Source organism: Myodes glareolus, chromosome 4, assembly GCF_982192425.1.
Source record: "Myodes glareolus chromosome 4, mMyoGla1.1, whole genome shotgun sequence".
NCBI lineage: Eukaryota > Metazoa > Chordata > Mammalia > Rodentia > Cricetidae > Myodes > Myodes glareolus.
In genome coordinates, this window is record NC_142029.1 from 37,456,750 (window position 1) to 37,474,837 (window position 18,088).

The window sequence follows — 18,088 nt, forward strand, 5'->3', positions numbered from 1 at the left end:
CCAAGGAACAATCTGGGGACCTCTCCTTGGACCTGGGAATCCCTCTAGAGACAAGTCTCTAGCAAACCCTAAAATGGCTCCCTTAATTAAGATATTTACTTCCCTGCTCCCATATCCACCCTTTCTCCATCCCACCCATCCCATTCCCCCAAGCTTTCCCCAATCCTCCCCTTCTCCCCTCTCTCTACCCATCACCCCTTACATCCACCCCCACCCCCCCCACCCCCGTGCACCCAAGTTTTGCCCGGAAATCTTGTCTACTTCCAATATCCAGGAGGATAACTATATGATTTTCTTTAGGTTCACCTTCTTATTTAGCTTCTCTAGAATCACGAATTATAGGCTCGAAGTCCTTAAATTATGGCTAGAATCCACTTATGAGTGAGTACATACCATATTCCTCTTTTTGGTCTGGGATACCTCACTCAGTAAAGCGTTTTGTATTTCCATCCATTTGCAAGCAAAAATCAAGATTTCATTGTATTTTACTACAGAGTTAAACTCTAATGTGTATATGTTCCACACCTTCTTTAACCATTCTTCTGTTGAGGAGCTCCTAGGTTGTTTCCAGGTTCTGGCTATTACAAATAGTGCTGCTATGAACATAGTTGAACAAATGCTTTTGTAGTATGATAGGACATCTCTTGGGTATATTCCCAAGAGTGGAATTGCTGGGTCCTGAGGGAGGTTGACTCCCAGTTTCCTGAGAAACCGCCACACTGATTTCCGCAGTGGCTGCACAAGTTTGCATTCCCACCAACAATGGACGAGTGTTCCCCTCACTCCACATCCTCTCCAGCATAGGCTATCATTGGTGTTTTTGAGTTTAGCTATTCTGACAGGTGTAAGATGGTATCTCAAAGTTGTGTTGATTTGCATTTCCCTGATCGCTAAGGAGGTTGAGCATGACCTTAAGTGCCTTTTGGCCGTTTGAACTTCTTCTGTTGATAATTCTCTGTTCAGTTCAGTACCCCATTTTTAATTGGGTTAATTAGAGTTTTAGTGTCTAGTTTCTTGAGTTCTTTGTATATTTTGGAGATCAGACCTTTGTCTGATGAGGGGTTGGTGAAGATCTTCTTCCAATCAGTAGGTTGCCTTTTGGTCTTAATGACAGTGTCCTTTGCTTTACAGAAGCTTCTCAGTTTCAGGAGGTCCCACTTATTCATTGTTGCTCTTATTGTCTGTGCTACTGGGGTTCTACCTAGAAAGTGCTCTCCTGTGCCCATGTCTTGTAGACTACTTCCCACTTTCTCTTCTATCAGGTTCAATGTGGTCAGATTAATGTTGAGGTCTTTAATCCGTTTGGACTTGAGTTTTGTGCATGGTGATAGATATGGATTTGTTTTCATTCTTCTACAGGTTGACATCCAGTTATGCCAGCACCATTTTTTAAAGATGCTTTCTTTTTTCCATTGTGTAGTTTCAGCTTCTTTGTCGAAAATCAGGTGTTCATAGGTTTGTGGATTAAGATCTGGGTCTTCGATTCGATTCCATTGGTCAACATCTCTGTTTTTGTGCCAATACCAAGCAGTTTTCATTACTGTAGCTCTGTAATAGAGTTTGAAGTCAGGAATGGTAATGCCTCCAGAAGTACTTTTATTGTATAGGATTGTTTTGACTATCCTGGGTTTTTTGTTTTGCCATATAAACTTGATTATTGTTCTCTCAAGGTCTGTGAAGAATTTCACTGGGGTTTTGATGGGGATTGCATTGAATCTATAGACTGATTTTGGTAAAATTGCCATTTTTACTATGTTGATCCTCCCAATCCAAGAGCATGGGAGATTTTTCCATTTTCTGGTATCCTCCTCAGTTTCTTTCTTCAAAACCTTAAAGTTCTTGTCAAATAGATCTTTCACTTCCTTGGTTAAAGTTACCCCAAGATACTTTATGCTATTTGTGGCTATCGTGAAAGGTGATGTTTCTCTGATTTCCCTCTCTGTATCTTTGTTCTTTGTATATAGGAAGGCAACTGATTTTTTGGAGTTGATCTTGTATCCTGCCACAGTACTAAAGGTGTTTATCAGCTGAAGGAGTTCTTTGGTAGAGTTTTTGGGGTTGCTGATGTGCACTACCATATCATCTGCAAATAACGAAAGTTTAACTTCTTCCTTTCCAATTCGAATCCCCTTGATCTCTTTATGCTGTCTTATTGCTATTGCTAGAACTTCAAGCACTATATTGAAGAGGTATGGAGAGAGTGGACACAGCCTTGTCTTGTTCCAGATTTTAGTGGGATGGCTTTGAGTTTCTCTCCATTTAATTTAATGTTAGCTGTCATCTTGCTGTATATTGTCTTTATTATATTTAGGAATGAACCTTGTATCCCTGATCTCTCCAAGACTTTTATAATAAAGGGGTGTTGAATTTTGTCAAATGCTTTTTCAGCATCTAATGAAATGATCATATGGTTTTTTTCCTTCAGTTTATTTATATGATGGATTACACTGATAGATTTTCGTATGTTTAACCAGCCCTGCCTATGTGGGATGAAGCCTACTTGATCATAATGTATAATTTTTTGGATGTGTTCTTGGATTCTGTTTGTGAGTATTTTATTGAGAATTTTTGCATCAATGTTCATGAGTGAGATTGGTCTGTAATTCTCTTTCTTGGTTAAGTCTTTGTGTGGTTTGGTTATCAGGGTGTCTGTAGCTTCATAAAAGGAGTTAGGCAATGACTCTTCTGTTTCTATTTTGTGAAACACATTAAGGAGTATAGGTATTAACTCTACTTGGAAGATCTGATAGAATTCTGCATTGAAACCATCTGGGCCAGGGCTTTTTTTGGTAGGGAGGCTTCTGATGACAGCTTCTATTTCCTTGCGACTTACAGGTCTATTTAAACTGCTCATCTGGTCTTGACTTAATTTTGGTAAATTGTATTTATCTAAAAAAGTGTCCATTTCTTCCACATTTTCCAATTTTGTGGCATACAGGCTTTTGTAGTAAGATCTAATGATTCTCTGAATTTCCTCTGTGTCTGTGGTTATGTCCCCCTTTTCATTTCTGATCTTGTTAATTTGCATTTCCTCTCTCTGTCGTTTGATTAGTTTGGATAGGGGTTTATCAATTTTGTTGATTTTCTCCAGGAACCAGCTTTTTGTTTCATTGATTCTTTAGATTGTTTTCTGTGTTTCAATTTTGTTGATCAGCCCTCAGTTTGATTATTTCCAGTCTTCTCCTCCTGGGTGAGTCTGCTTCTGTTTTTTCTAGAGCTTTCAGGTGTGCTGTTAAGTCTCTAACATGTGTTTTCTCCGTTTTCTTTAATGTGGGCATTTAGTGCTATGAACTTTCCTCTTAGCACTGCTTTCATAGTGTCCCATAGGTTTGGGTATGTTGTGTCCTTATTTTCATTGAATTCAAGGAAGACTTTAATTTCTCTCTTTATTTCTTCCTTGACCCAGGGATGGTTCAGTAGTTGACTGTTCAGTTTCCATGAGTTTGTAGGCTTTCTGGGGTTAGAATTATTGTTGAATTCTAACTTTATTCCATGGTGATCTGATAGTACACAGGTGATTACTACAATTTCTTTATATCTATGGATGTTTACTTTGTTACCAATTATGTGATCAATTTTTGAGAAGGTTCCATGAGATGCTGAGAAGAATGTATATTCTTTTCTGTTTGGGTGGAATGTTCTATAGATGTCTGTTAGGTCCATTTGGTTCATTACATCTGTTAGTTCTCTTATTTCTCTGTTAAGTTTCTGTCAAGTTGACCTGTCCATTAGTGAGAGAGGAGGATTGAAATCACCCACTATTAGAGTGTGGGGTTTGATGTATGTTCTGAGTTCTAGTAATGTTTCTTTTACATATGTGGGTGTTTTTATATTAGGTGCGTAGATATTCAGGATTGAGACTTCCTCCTGGTGAATTTTTCCTGATATGAGTATAAAGTGTCCATCTCCGTCTCTTCTGATTGATTTTAGTTTGAAATCTATTTTGTTAGATATTAGTATAGCCACACCCGCTTGTTTCTTTGATCCATTTGTTTGGAAAACCTTTTCCCAACCCTTTACTCTGAGGTAGTGTCTGTCTTTGTGTTTGAGGTGTGTTTCTTGTAGGCAGCAGAATGTTGGATCCTGATTACGTATCCATTCTCTTAACCTGGGCCTTTTTATAGGTGAGTTGAGTTCATTGATATTAAGCGATATTAATGACCAGTGGTTGTTGACTCCAGTTATTTTTCCTGGTGCTATTGTTTGTGTGTTTCCCTTCTTTGAGTTGTGCTGGTGGAGGGTTTTCAGAAGCTTGTGTTATTATGAGTGTTGTTGGCTTGGTTTGTGGTTTTTCTTCTAGTATTTTCTGTAGAGCTGGGTTTGTGGCTACATATTGTTTAAATCTGTTTTTGTCCTGGAATATCTTGTTTTCTCCATCGATGGTAAATGCAAGCTTTGCTGGGTATAGTAGTCTGGGCTTGCATCCTTGGTCTCTTAGTTTCTCAGCACATCTATCCAAAACCTTCTGGCTTTCATGATTTCCATTGAGAAGTCAGGTGTCATTCTGATAGGTTTCCCTTTATATGTTACTTGACCTTTTTCCCTTGCAGCTCTTAATATTTGTTCTTTATTCTGTATGTTTTGTGTTTTGATTATTATATGGTGAGGGGATGGTTTTTTTTTTTTTGATCCAGTCTATTCGGTGTTCTATATGTACCTTCATAGGAATATCCTTCTTTAGATTGGGAAAGTTTTCTTCAATAATTTTGGTGAATATATTTTCTGGGCCTTTGAGCTATAAATCTTCTCCTTCTTCTACACCTATTATTCTTAGGTTTGGCTTTCTCACAGTGTCCCAGATTTCCTGGATGTTTTGTGTTAAGAATTTGTTGGATTTGTTTTGTTCTTTAATAAGTGAGTTTATTTCCTCTACAGTATCTTCAGTGTCTGAGATTCTTTCTTCTATCTCTTGTATTCTGTTGGTAATACTTGTTTCTGCAGTTCCTATTCGTTTACCCAGATTTCCCATATCCAACCTTCTTTCGGTTTGTGTTTTCTTCATTACCTTCATTTCATTTTTCAAGTCTTGAACTGTTTCCCTTACCTGTTTGATTTCTTTTTCTTGGACTTATTGTTTTTCTTGGGTATCTTTGAGAGATTTATTCATTTCATCTACTTTTTTGTTTGTTATCTCCATTTCTTTACGGCAGATTTTCACCTCCTGTTTAAGTTCCTCTATTATTTTCATATAGTTCCGCTTAGATTCAATTTCTTCTATTTTTTTCTGGAGTAGGGTGTTCAATTCTTCTAGTTTCGTGATCCCTGAATTCTGGTGATGTCCTGTTGCCTTTCAGGTTGTTGGAGGAATTCTTGCATTGGCGCCTACCCATCTCTTCCTTCAAATGGAGCCTGGAGAGTCTTGGTGTCTTGGTTCAGTTTTTGCTGTGACTGACTCTCTGGGTGGATATCTTCAGTGCAGTAGCAGGAACTGTTCCTGTCCCTCTAGATGGTACTCCTCAGCACCCTCTGGATGGAACTCCTCAGCACAGACACAGGGATAGCCCTCTGGATGAAACTACTCAGCACTGAAATAGGGATAGTTGGTATTCCAAGGACACAGGAGACAAAAGGGTGACCATGGGGGCAGGGCAGAGTCGAGTGAAACACAGAAGATCCTGCAGCAGGAGCTGGGGGGAGGGCTGTGCTCTCTTCCAGGACAGTCTGCCCGGGATAGCACAGACTCACCCCTCTGGATGGAACTCCTCAGCACTGAAATGGGGACAGCTGGTATTCCAAGGACACAGGAGACAAAAGGTCGACAGTGGGGGCAGGGTAGGGTCAAGTGGAACACAGAAGACCCTGCAGCAGAAGCTGAGGGGGTGGGGGCTGTGCTCTCTTCCGGGACAGTCCGCCCCGGATAGCACACACTCACCCCTCTGGATGGAACTCCTCAGCACTGAAATAGGGATAACTGGTATTCCAAGGACACAGGAGACAAAAGGGCGACAGTGGGGGCAGGGTAGGGTCAAGTGGAACACAGAAGACCCTGCAGCAGAAGCTGGGGGGGTGGGGGAGGCTGTGCTCTCTTCCGGGACAGTCCACCCAGATAGCACACACTCACCTCCTTCCCTCTCATTCTTTATATATTGTTTTTCCCCTACATTTTCTCCCTCCCCTTCCCCATTTTCCCTTTCATATCACTCGTATCTTGCTATTCTCCTCTCTAGTGCCCACCACGGTCTCCTTTTAATTGTCTCATTTCTGTGATGACTGCAGGCCGTTTCGTCACGCCTAAGGATTTAGAAATAAGAAACACAGGAGAGAGAGGACGCACAATGCGGTCTATCTGGGTCTAGATGACTTGAACTCAAGTATCTCCTAGTTCCATTCACTAGGATTTCATTCCTTCTCGAGCTGAGTAGTATTCTGTCGTGGGCATACTGAAGGACACGTGGGTTGTTTCCATTTCCTAACTATTGTGAGTAGAGTGGCAGTATCATGTCTGAGGAAATATCTGTGCATGTAATGCTGAGTCCTTTGGGCGAGAATATGGCTAGGAGTGATACAGAGGAGTTTGATGGTAGATTTATTTTTTACTATTTGGGGATTCCCCACCCTGATTTTCAGAGTGGTTTTCACTGGTTTGCAATCCCAGCAGTAGTGAATAAGGGTTCCCTTTCCCCACACCAACTTCAGTATTAGTTGTCAGTTGTTTGGCTGTGTCCAGCCATTCTAATGGTGCAAAATTAAACCTTAATATAGATTTAATTTTTACTTCCCTAATTGTTAAAGTTAAAGAAAAAATTGGAGGGGGGTGTTTCGAGACAGGTGTTTCGAGGGGGGTGTTTCTGTAGCTTTGGAGATTGTCATGGAACTAGCGTTTGTAGACCAGGCTGACCTCAAACTCCTTGTGGGCACCTGAGAGCTGATTGCAGCACGTAATAAACCCCTGATTGTTTTTGCCTTTCTGTTTGCATTTGTTTTCCCTCCCATGAACTCTAGTTTGTCCTGGACAGCTTCAGCACTAGGCACTTCATAGGGACTCTGATTCTGAGACTTTCAGAACCCTCCCCATGTTGTGGTCATCCTACAACATCGCTTGCCTTACAGCCTTATGGTGACATGTACCTTACAAAGAACATCTATGCTGAGGTGTGTGGCTCTCTCCTTAACCTCCTGGTTTTAGAGCTGCACACTGTCTCAGAGTCTGCTGGGCTTCTCCAGATTAATGATGAATGCTTTGAACCTTGGCATAGGGTTGACTGCATAACTGCTGAGGGTCAGAGTTTGGGTTTAACCTCGTTCCTCTACAGACTCATTTCTTCCTCTATGTCTTCCTTCAGAATTTTAAACTGTTTTCTGGTCTCCTATTCATTCTCTCAAACACACAGCAGTGATCACAGAGGACATCATTAGACAGCCTTCTCCCTGGTATATGAAGGAAGGTTCAGTCCGCAGTCCTCAGATTTCTTAGGGTTCAATAGTTCGAAATTCACAGTTCTGTTTTTTGTTTTGGTTTTTATTTGTTTCCTTGGGATTACTATTTAAAAACAGGTTATATTGTTTGTGATTAAATAAGATAGTAATAAAGTAACAAATCCTAAGTATGAAACCTGCTACTCTGCTATTTAAACAGAGTCATCAAAGCAATCAGAATCCACAGGACACAAACAAATGTGGTAGAAAACCAACTGGGAAAGGGCTTTGGGAGGGAGGCCTGGGAGAGTCTGGGTGAATTCAAGTTCTCAAGTGAGAGGAATCTGCACATTCTCTGTGAGACTGGAACACAATTCAAGAGAAGAACGTTATTGATCTCAGGTTTGCCTCAGAGCACAATTTAGGTCTGCTCCTCACTGTCCTAAATCCCAGGCATTTAGATTCCCTTGTAAACAGCTTAAACCCCACCCTTCAGCTCAGTGACACTGGAGGAGGAGGAGGAGGAGGAGGAGGAGGAGGAGGAGGAGGGAAGAAAGACACAGAGAAACAGAAAGAGAAAAAAAAGAAGAGGACCAGGAGGAGAAGAAGAAGGGAACAGAAAAAAGAAGGAATTAAGGACAGGAGGGAGGCAGGAAATGAGAAAGGGAGAGGGAGGGAAGGAAGAGGGGGGAAATAAGGGAGGAAGAACTGAAAGAAAAGGAAAGGAAGAGGAGAAATAGCTTGCTACTTGATGTTCATGTACAAAGCAACATTGGACCATGTTCATGTACATCATAAACCAGAATCAAAGACAGTTTTTAATAACAATAAAACTGCATAATAAAACCAGCTCTTTTGTACAATTAATGCATGCTAAATAAAGCACTGAAAAGCTATTTTCCATTGATGCAGACATGGAACTTGTTATACAGGTTATAAGAGAGAGAACTGACCTAGTGAGAGTCCAGACTTCTGCTGTGCTCAGCTCCCCAACTCCTGCTCCATGTGAGTGTGGAAGCTACTTTAATGAGGTGGCCATTCTCACCAAGGGGATGGGGACCAATAGGGAAGAGCCACTCCCATCGATTTCCACAGAGTTCAGGATTCCAGAGTTTCATGATAGACTAGAAATGTGACAAATTGGAAATGGGGGGCAGGGCTATGAAGGCCCCAACCCTCCCTGAAAATCTAGAGTCCTTTAAAGTAATCACTGATAAGGTTCCCAAGGCCCTGTAAACAATCCTCAGACAGGAGTTTATAAGCAATGCGATAGAAACTCATCATCCCCTCTCTCTCTCTCTCTCTCTCTCTCTCTCTCTCTCTCTCTCTCTCTCACACACACACACACACACACACACACACTCAAATTTACACTTGTAGGGTGAAGGAGAAGCAAAAAAAGAAGGAAGGAAGGAAGGAAGGAAGAAAGAAAGAAAGAAAGAAAGAAAGAAAGAAAGAAAGGAAGGAAGGAAGAAAGAAAGAAAGGAAGGAAGGAAAAACTACATGAGAATCTAAAGTACTAGGACCTTCCTTAACTGATTCAACCTACAAAATCCTCAACTGTAATAATAAGATGTGACTTTAAACTACTGAATTTAGGGGAATGTTTGTGAAGTAGCTTTGAATTACAGAATTTTACAGTGTCTCAAATTCAAGTCTAAGTTGAAGTTCAGGTTACAAGCCTCCTGCTTATTGTATCTGATGATAATGTTAATATCCTATAAAAGATTATTTGTCTTAACTTTTGTCATGTTTTAATCTGGAACTGAAGGACAGAAAGAAATTTCACAATTCACTCTTGACTTCACCTGGATGGCCATCAACACACTATTCCAGCATGCTCTGGGTCTATGTGCATCTGGGCATCCCTGCAGTTACTGCTGTGGGAAAGCTGTCATGTCACCATTAGCAATGTCATTTCCAAGTCTAGGCAAGTTCAGTAGTCATTTCTCTATGGGTCCTGCATGTCCAGTTCATACAGTATAACATCAAGCAATCCAGGCAAGAGCAGCTTCTTGCCCAAATGGCTAACAAACTCCATCCATAAGGAGCCTCTTTGATGCCCATCTTCCATCACCCTCTTGAAGTAGATTGGTGCTGCCAGGAGCAGATGTGTCTCATTGTCATGAAAAGTCTTAAGTTCCTAAGACATTTTAAATGCCATATTCCATAGGTCTTTGAAAGGTTTGAAGATTATCTATCTAAATGAAATATATCTCTATATACCTAGAAAACCTAACTAACATGACTACAAACTTGACTATTATAGATGACTATCTATTAACCTGTATTTCTTAATTATTCATTACATTCTTAAATGAACTTCACAAACATAATACCTTAATCAGAGCAGATATATAACAAAATTGACCTAAAATTTGTATCAATAGACCAATAGACCAAGAACATACCAATGTAAATCTCTATAGCTTATCTCTCTTTAAATGTAAACGAACATTTATAAATAATCATTTAGGGAATTCGGGCGTAGTTCCTTCCAAACTGCTTAGTACTTTTTGTTGGGCAAAGTAATTTTTGAGGGTGTGCACAACAACCTTTCAGGTGGTCTTGGTCCATCAAACCACGTTAGTCTGGAAGGAATCCACAGGTTCTCATCCTCTGTGGAAACAAAGGCACAACCTCTTTTCCAAGGCAACATATCCTTAGACCCAAATTTTGAAGTAAAAATACCTTCAAAATATATATGTTGGTTTAGCTTAGCAGCTCCCAGAATCAAATATCTCTCAGTAGTCAAAAAAAACTCAAAGAAAACACAATAATATACATAGTCCAGAATCTCTGTGTATATCCCATCTTTCCATGGCTTATTTTTCTTACTCTATGACTTTTTCTACAAGTTTAGTATTTATTTTAATATCTTTACTCCTTTAATCTATGACTGTCCATACTCTTTTTGCATTGTTTTTCCTCTACTCTTTTTCTTCTCTCTCCCAAGCCTATGTACATTCATTTAACACTGTGACCCATTCAGAGGTCTTCTTTATCTGAATCTGTCTTTATTGCATATCTGTGATTATTTTTTGACCAGGAACACTTTATTTTTTTTTAAAATGCTAAGTGGGCATGATTAGAACCAACTCTGCAGCACTGCATGTTTGCTCTGACCAGTCCAACATGGCGGAGGCATATTTGCTGCCTCTGAGAGCCATGCACGTTGCCCCAGCTCCAGGGACGCAGCAGGTCTATGTTGCCATTAAGAAATTTTGCTCACAGACTCCATTTAAGTACGGGGCTTCCCAAAAGCCAGAGTTCCTTCTGCCAGCATAAATCAGGAAGCCAGATTCTAAAGAAGTCATGCAATATATTTGCTACTAAAGCTGAATCAGAAAACCTCTTAAAGGAATTGCACCTCTGCCTGCCACCAGAAAACAGAGCCTATCTAAAACTATGTGTTACCAACAAGCTCCAACTGGCTCCTGTTTCTGTGGGTATAGAAATCCTCTTTTTTTTCTTAAGCTTTTAGGTCTTATGTGGATCTATGCCCCAGACGGTTACTGCAGTTCTTTTGATTGAGGCTGTTCATTCATTTCCTGTTCACCCAGACCCAAAATAATTATACAGAAACTTTATTAATTGCAATACTCTTTGTCCAATAGCTTAAGCGTATTTCTAGTTGGCTCTAACATCTTAAATTAACCCATTTCTATTATTTTCTATTTTAGCATGAGACTCATGGTTTACTGGCAAGATTCTGGCTGACTTCTGTGCTCCATGGCATCTTATGACTCTGCCTACTCTCTCCCAGCACTCAGCTTAGTGTTTCTGCCTTATCTCTACTCTGCCCTATCGCAGGCCAAAGTAGCTTTTTTATTCATTAACCAATAAAAGCAACACATATAAACAGAAGGATTTCCCACACCATTTATCAAAGTCTGAGTGTCACCAAATGTCACCAAAAGACAGATGCAGCTACTATGACTCTTCCAAGCCATCTATGGAACTTCCCACAGTCTAAACTGTGAACCTGTCATCAATCCCCAGCTCCACCCACAGACATGCCTGAACACAATGATGTTTGTCCAGAAAAATCTCTGAGTTGCTGGTTCAGGGGAAGTTGGGGACATACCTGTGGGCTTCTCATCTCCCACTTCAATGTGTTTTAACACATCTCTTACTCCCCATCCTTCAGCTTCTCTTCAACAGAGACCCACACTGTTCTCTGACCCCTCAGAAGCCTCTAAGCATATTCCCTGATGCTGTTTGCTGGTAGATGTGGTACCTGAGATGCTTTCACTTGCAAGTATCAGAAAACTCAAAATATCTTCGTAAGGCAGATCAGCCATCAGCAGTGAACTGCAGAACTCGAGTTGGTTAACTTGTCAGTACAGTGATATTATCAGTGACCCTAGAAAGTCTGGGCTACTCTATCACGTCAGCAGTGGACTAGAACCACACAGATGTCCCCTGCCTCTCAAGGTCTTAAGCCCTCTCTATTCCCTGTCCCTCTGACTATGAGCACAAGTGGTTCCACCCAGAGTCCCAGTCACCATTGTTCTGTGGCAAGGAATCCCTCTCCCAGCTCTCAGTGCTTCTGTGGTCTCTCTGGCTGAATGGAAGAAACCAGAAAACACAATGACGAGAGAAAAGCACAACCCTTTTATTACAGTCCATACACACAGAGACCTTCATAGGAGACAAGCTCCAAAGCATGGTGATCACAGATGTTTAAGACAAGGGACAATGCATTTGTGAAAGAATGTCAGGACACACAGGTCTCAGAGTTCAGATCATTCTGGTCGTGTTGTAGGAGGGGCGGGGTGGGGGTAGTGGGGGACAGGGGAGGAGGCTAGCAGAAGTTCAGGGTTACTGCCGAGTTCCTCTGCTCTCACCACGGCCTCGCCAGCAGCCTCCTGTGATCAGAGCTGTTTCTGTCCTTCTTCCAAAGGATCGCCACACGTCCCTGCCTATAGGGAAAAGGATCAAGGGGCCCTCTCTGAAGTCACAAGCCAATGACTTCAGGCCTGAAGTAGTTTGTGGACCATGGACATTATTTTGAGATGGCACATGCTTGACTCTGCCAGGTGAACATGGGCCTCAGAAGACATTTGCCATTGAGTGTTTATAATTCTTTCACTGTCCTTCCCCCCTTTGTTCCTCAGAAGCGTGATTATCTCCACCTCTATCCTATCTCCTAGTATTTTTAAATCTTTGTTTTTCAAATGAATTTAAGTCTAAAAGTAAACACACACACACACACACACACACACACACACACACAAAAGCCGGGCAGTGGTGGTGCATGCCTTTAATCCCAGCACTCGGGAGGCAGAGGCAGACGGATCACTTTGAGTTCAAGGCCAGTCTGGTCTATAAGAGCTAGCTCCAGGATAGGTTCCAAAGCTACAGAGAGACCCTGTCTCGGAAAACAAAAACAAAAACAAACAAACAAACAAAAAAAAACTGTTTCCAAAATCCTTCAGGATACCAGCCAATGGCTCTGGTCACACCTCAGTCTGGCCAGCTTCTGCTGATGCAGCATTGAGACGCCTCTACTGCTGTCTAAGAGCAAAGCTGCCTGCATACCTAGTGGAAGACTTTTCTGCCCAAGGCACTCCTTCCCTTCAATTTGGATGATAGTTATGTGGGAGGATATATTCTTCTCAGCAGTCCATGGAAATTTCTCCAGTATTGTTTGTTAGGGACTGCAGACCCTCAGACCCTGAATTTTCTGTGACCCCTTGTCTGCCAGAGTAAACAACTTGTTTTCCTATGCTTACAGCTGCTCTGAGCACGAGACCTTCATGAGTTCCAGATGGCAGGGGAGTGGTTTCTGGTAGGCTTGCAGCTGAAAAGTCCTGAGAGCTAGGGAGGGCCGAGTTTTGGTAAACACTATCAGGGAGCACCAGGGAAAAACAATGGACTAAATACAAACATTAGTTGAACTGAAAAACTGTAAATGGAAATTGTTTTTTAAAAAGGCAATTTGTGGGGCTGGAGAGATGGCTCAGTGGTTAAGAGTATTGCCTGCTCTTCCAAAGGTCCTGAGTTCAATTCCCAGTAACCACATGGTGGTTCACAACTATCTGTAATTAGGTCTGGTGGCCTCTTCTGGCTTTCAGGCATACACACAGACAGAATTATCTATACATAATAAATAAATAAATATTTTTAAAAAAATCTATGTTTAAAAAAAAAGGCAATTTGTATCTGAGTTTTGCCTTGAGATTGTAAAAATTCCTTTGTTCATGCCTAATGCGTGTTGCTTCTTGCTATAAAAGGGGGAGTTCAGAAACCATCCCTTGCCACAGCCTTACAAGTCCATCTCTGACTGTGGTCTCAGCTAGCTGATAATCTTTTTGTGCCCTAGGGAGATTTATTTTTTATTTTTTTCCTGAAATAAAGTTTGCTTCTCTATCTTGGAAGGTGAGGCAAAGAAGAGCCAGAGGATCGGAGGAGTGTGCCGTGAAGCGCCCTCTTCTGGCCAAGCCCCACCCTGACCAAGGCAGTGCTGGCTAGTGATAGCTGCCAGGCAGGGACACTAGCAGGCTGCCCATGCTCCAGTGGATGGTCCCACACCTAAGCATTTATTGGCAGCACTAATTGAACTTAGAGGGTTGGAGAAACAAAAGACTGAGCACTCCTGAGGCAGGCGCAAGTGGATGTCCGAGTTTTGAGGCCAGCCTGGTCCACATAGGGAGTTCCAGATCAGCCAGGGCTGAATAATGAGACCGAGTCTAGAACAAGAAAAGGAGGAGTTGGGAGGGGGGAGTGTGGGGGCTGGAGGGGTAAAATGGTAGATTTTGTTCTTTAAAAAATAATAATGGGGTGACCACAGCCGCTAGTCCAGGCAGAGACGGCTAGGGTGGTGCAGGTTCCCCACGAGCGGCAGCGGGTTCATCCCAGACAGGCTGGTACCAGCCATGTGGCCGGGAGAGTCAGGCGGGCGGGTGACCAGGTGCGGTGGATAAAAGGCTTACAGGATATAATAAATAAACATAAGGCTGAATATAAAGATGAACATTTATTACTTAAAGAAGAGGCAGAGAGACAGAGAGACAGAGGGACAGAGAGACAAAGAGACATAAATACATAGTGGAGACACATGTGCACACACCGAGAGAGGGAACAGAAGAAAGGTTAAGATGGTGACAGAGAGGTCAGAAGTGGCTGGGAGTGGGCGTGGCTTGCCCCTTAAAGGGACCAGACCAAAAGTATTACAGTAGATATGTTCATATTTCATTGTATATATGAAGTAAATTCTCAAGGACAAGGAAAATTATTAATAAAAAGAAGAAAGGGGGAAAAGTTTGCTTCTGGTTTAATAGACTTTGGTGGTCTGTTCCCCATCTTTGTGTGATCCCCGTGGAACCAACATTATCATGTATTTTTGTTAATGCTAGAAACTCTATGAAATCATTGTTTTCTTGACTAGACTTTGGCTGATCCGGTGCTTACACTATAGGAATCACAAATAGCTATAGGACCTGGGCAAGCAACTAGCTCTGCAATTAATTCTCACTCTCAAGTCCTAATACCTTACAGGCATTCCCTCCAGGGGTAGGGAATCTACATTTGTTTAGTCAACAAACAAGTGTTGTAGAATATTATTTTAAGATGTGTTACATTTGTTCATGCTGTGGAACATTTGTTTAATGATGCAAAGATGTGTTGCATTCTTTTATGTTGCATTTGTTTTAATTCTGTGAAGTTGTGATTCCTTGTCTGCCTTTAGACCTGATGGTCTAATAACGAGCTGAATGGCCAAGAGCAAGGCAGGAGAAAGGATAGGTGAGGCTAGCAGGCAGAAAGAATAAATAGGAGAAATCTGGGTAGAGAGATCGAAAAAGGAGCCAGATAGAACAAGGAAAGAAAGGCATCAGGGGCCAGTCACCCAGCTACACAGCAAGTCAAGGAGAAAGAAGGAAAGATAGGTATACAGAAATAGAAAAGGATAAAAGCATGAAGCAAAAGATAGACGGGGCAATTTAATATAAGAAAAGCTGGCTAGAAACAAAACAAGCTAAGGCCTTTATAAGAAAGAATAAGCCTCTGTGTCATGACTTGAGAGCTGGGTGGCGGATCCTCCAAGAGCAAAGAACCCTCAAAAAGTCAAAAGAGAAAAAAAAAAACAACAACTACAAATAAGTTATTGTTTCAAATTTCCTCCATGTAAATAACACTCTGGATGCTTGTCTGAAAATGTTCCCTCAAGCTGGGTGGTGGTGGCTCAAGCCTTTAATCCCGGGACTAGAGAGAGAGAGGCAGGCAGATCTCTGTGAGTTTGAGGCCAGCTGGACTACAAGAGTTAGTTCCAGAACAGGCCCCAAAGCTACAGAGAAACCCTGTCTCAAAAAACCAAAAAAAAGAAGAGAAAAGAAAATGTTCCCTCAAATTCCCAATATGTTCCTACAATGATGCTCCCATAGAGGTGGGAAAGCAGGCACTCAATTCTATAGTTGAGTGATACAATGGGTGCTTAACATATGTGAGGTCCTGGACTCTGCTCAGTATCGAGAAACAAAAATGGACAAGAGTAAATCAATCCGTAAGAGCCGTGGGCAGATGGTAGCGAGGGGCTGAGAGAAGTGGGGATCCAAACTGAGATCCCAGTTGGAAGACAGAGGGAATGAAACTACTTAGTTGATTCTGGATGGCTAGCAAATCACCTCCTGCCCTTAGCTTGTTTCATCTCTTAAGAAGTTTCCAGACCCTGCACATCTGCCTCCCTAAGGTTCCCTCCTGGCTACCACCATGCTGAGCAGCCCTTATTTCCCAGGTCTCCAGCAGGGAGTGCTCTGCTTTCTCTTTGGATCGTAGGTCCTTACGGCTTGCCCAGAGATGGCGTCCTCCCTCCCAGTGCTTTCCTCCCGGGTCCTGTCGCAGGCAGTCACTCTGTCGAGTACCATCAGGGCTCCTTGTTGCATTTAGCACTGAAGTTATTAAGTGGATCCTAGGATCCATATGATTCCTACCAGACTAGAAGCCACTACTAGAAGGCAGAGCCCTCCCTTCTGTAGAGGCTGAAGGTTGTCTCAGTCAACCTCCCAGATACTTTAGGAGAGGGCGAGGGAGCACCAGACCCTGGCATGGAGTATCTCCTCCTGTAGATGAGCAAAGCTCCCAAGGAGCAAAGCTTCTCCTATACCCCTCAGAATTATTACATACACTTAAACACAGAGATACTAACCCTTAGGAGGCCTGTGATAGGACACTGCATATCCTGTACTTAAGACCACATTTCTACCTGCACTCACTGCTAATGATTTGTTTGTTTTGTTAGCCTCAGTCCTGAGTCATCCTAAGGACTGGCTCAAGAGAAAGGCCAGCTGACATGGCCTAGGCATCTAGAACACTCGCTTTCTACAGAGAAAGATGTGAAGAAAAGTGCCGCCCCAGTCCTTAGAGAGAAGACCTGAGTCGCATGACCAGAGGGACAAGAAGGCTGACTGCTTTGTTTTTTCTCCCTGTAGGAGTCGCTGGCTAAACGAGAGGGAAGACAGGTCCTTAGGACTTAAATCCAACATTCTCTCAGATTGCTAGCTCTGGGAATAAAGTACAGCTTAAAAGATTCAATCACTATGTTTTGGTTTGTTTTGGTTTGTCCGTGTGAGATGAAGCAAGGTCTCTTACAGTTGATGACTTGATTTTCTTAACTGTATGATGTTCAAGGCTCCCAGTTAGCCTTGGTTATTGGTATTGTTGTTAGCCATTTTGTTTGGCTTTTATTAAAGAGGGTAGTATTACTTTTTTGTGGGGTTTCTTTTGGGGTGGTTGTTCTTGGTGCTTATGCAAAGCCCTGACAAAACTTCTGGTCTTCCAGTCCCCTTCCCCCAAAGGTGTGGATTATAGATGTGACATGCCACACCTTCCCAGTCAGCTTCCCTTTGTACCTCCCACAAACAGCTCCAGGCTAACTGTGGGGTTTGACCCTTTTCATTTACATAACAACGAAAGTTGGGCGGGGGAGTATTTTGTTGTCTTCCATAATCACAATTCTTCGACGTCTAGAAATTAAGAAAAAAACATTTCAAATAATAAATTAACCTTTATGCGCTTACTTCCCAAACTCTTCCTTTGAACTTTCTTAAAGCATTCTTGATTTTGTTACTAGGGCTGAAGATTCTTTGTTGGGCCACATATTTGGAATTCACGGTATTGTCTTGAATTTCCCTCTCTTTTCTAGGGGCTGTGCCGCACAAATTCTCAAGGGCAAACTCAACCTTTGTTGTTGGGGAGGGGTGTTGTGCGCTGGGGGTTGAACTGGAGAGTAAACCGAACCGAGCTGCCCTCCTCCCAGTCTGCAAGGTTGGATTTTAAATACTCTCTTCTCCAGGTGGTCTTGAACTTCAAGCGTCAGTTAGCATTGCTACCCACACACACACCCTTTCGTTGTCAGCTGATTCTTTCCAGGGTGCTTGAGCAAGTGCTGAAGAAAATACTTCACCTACCAGCAGAGAAAGAAAGAGAAAGAGAGAAAGAGAGAGAGAGAGAGAGAGAGAGAGAGAGAGAGAAAGAGAGAAAGGGAGGTTTGCCTGGGTGGGTCAGGGAGGAAACAGTGATCTCTCCTGTAATGAGACTGTTGCCATTGTCACTAAAGGAAAGTGGTAACAGCTGGCAATTGTGAGGTCTTGGTTTTCGTTTGTGCCCTGTTTGTGGTGCTGGAGATTGAAGCTAGGGTTTTAGCATGCTGCCCTGCAAGTGTTCTGCCATAGTTCATACCACAGGAGCTTTGTTCCTGACCTCATTTACGATAGTAATTTGCCCCCAGGAG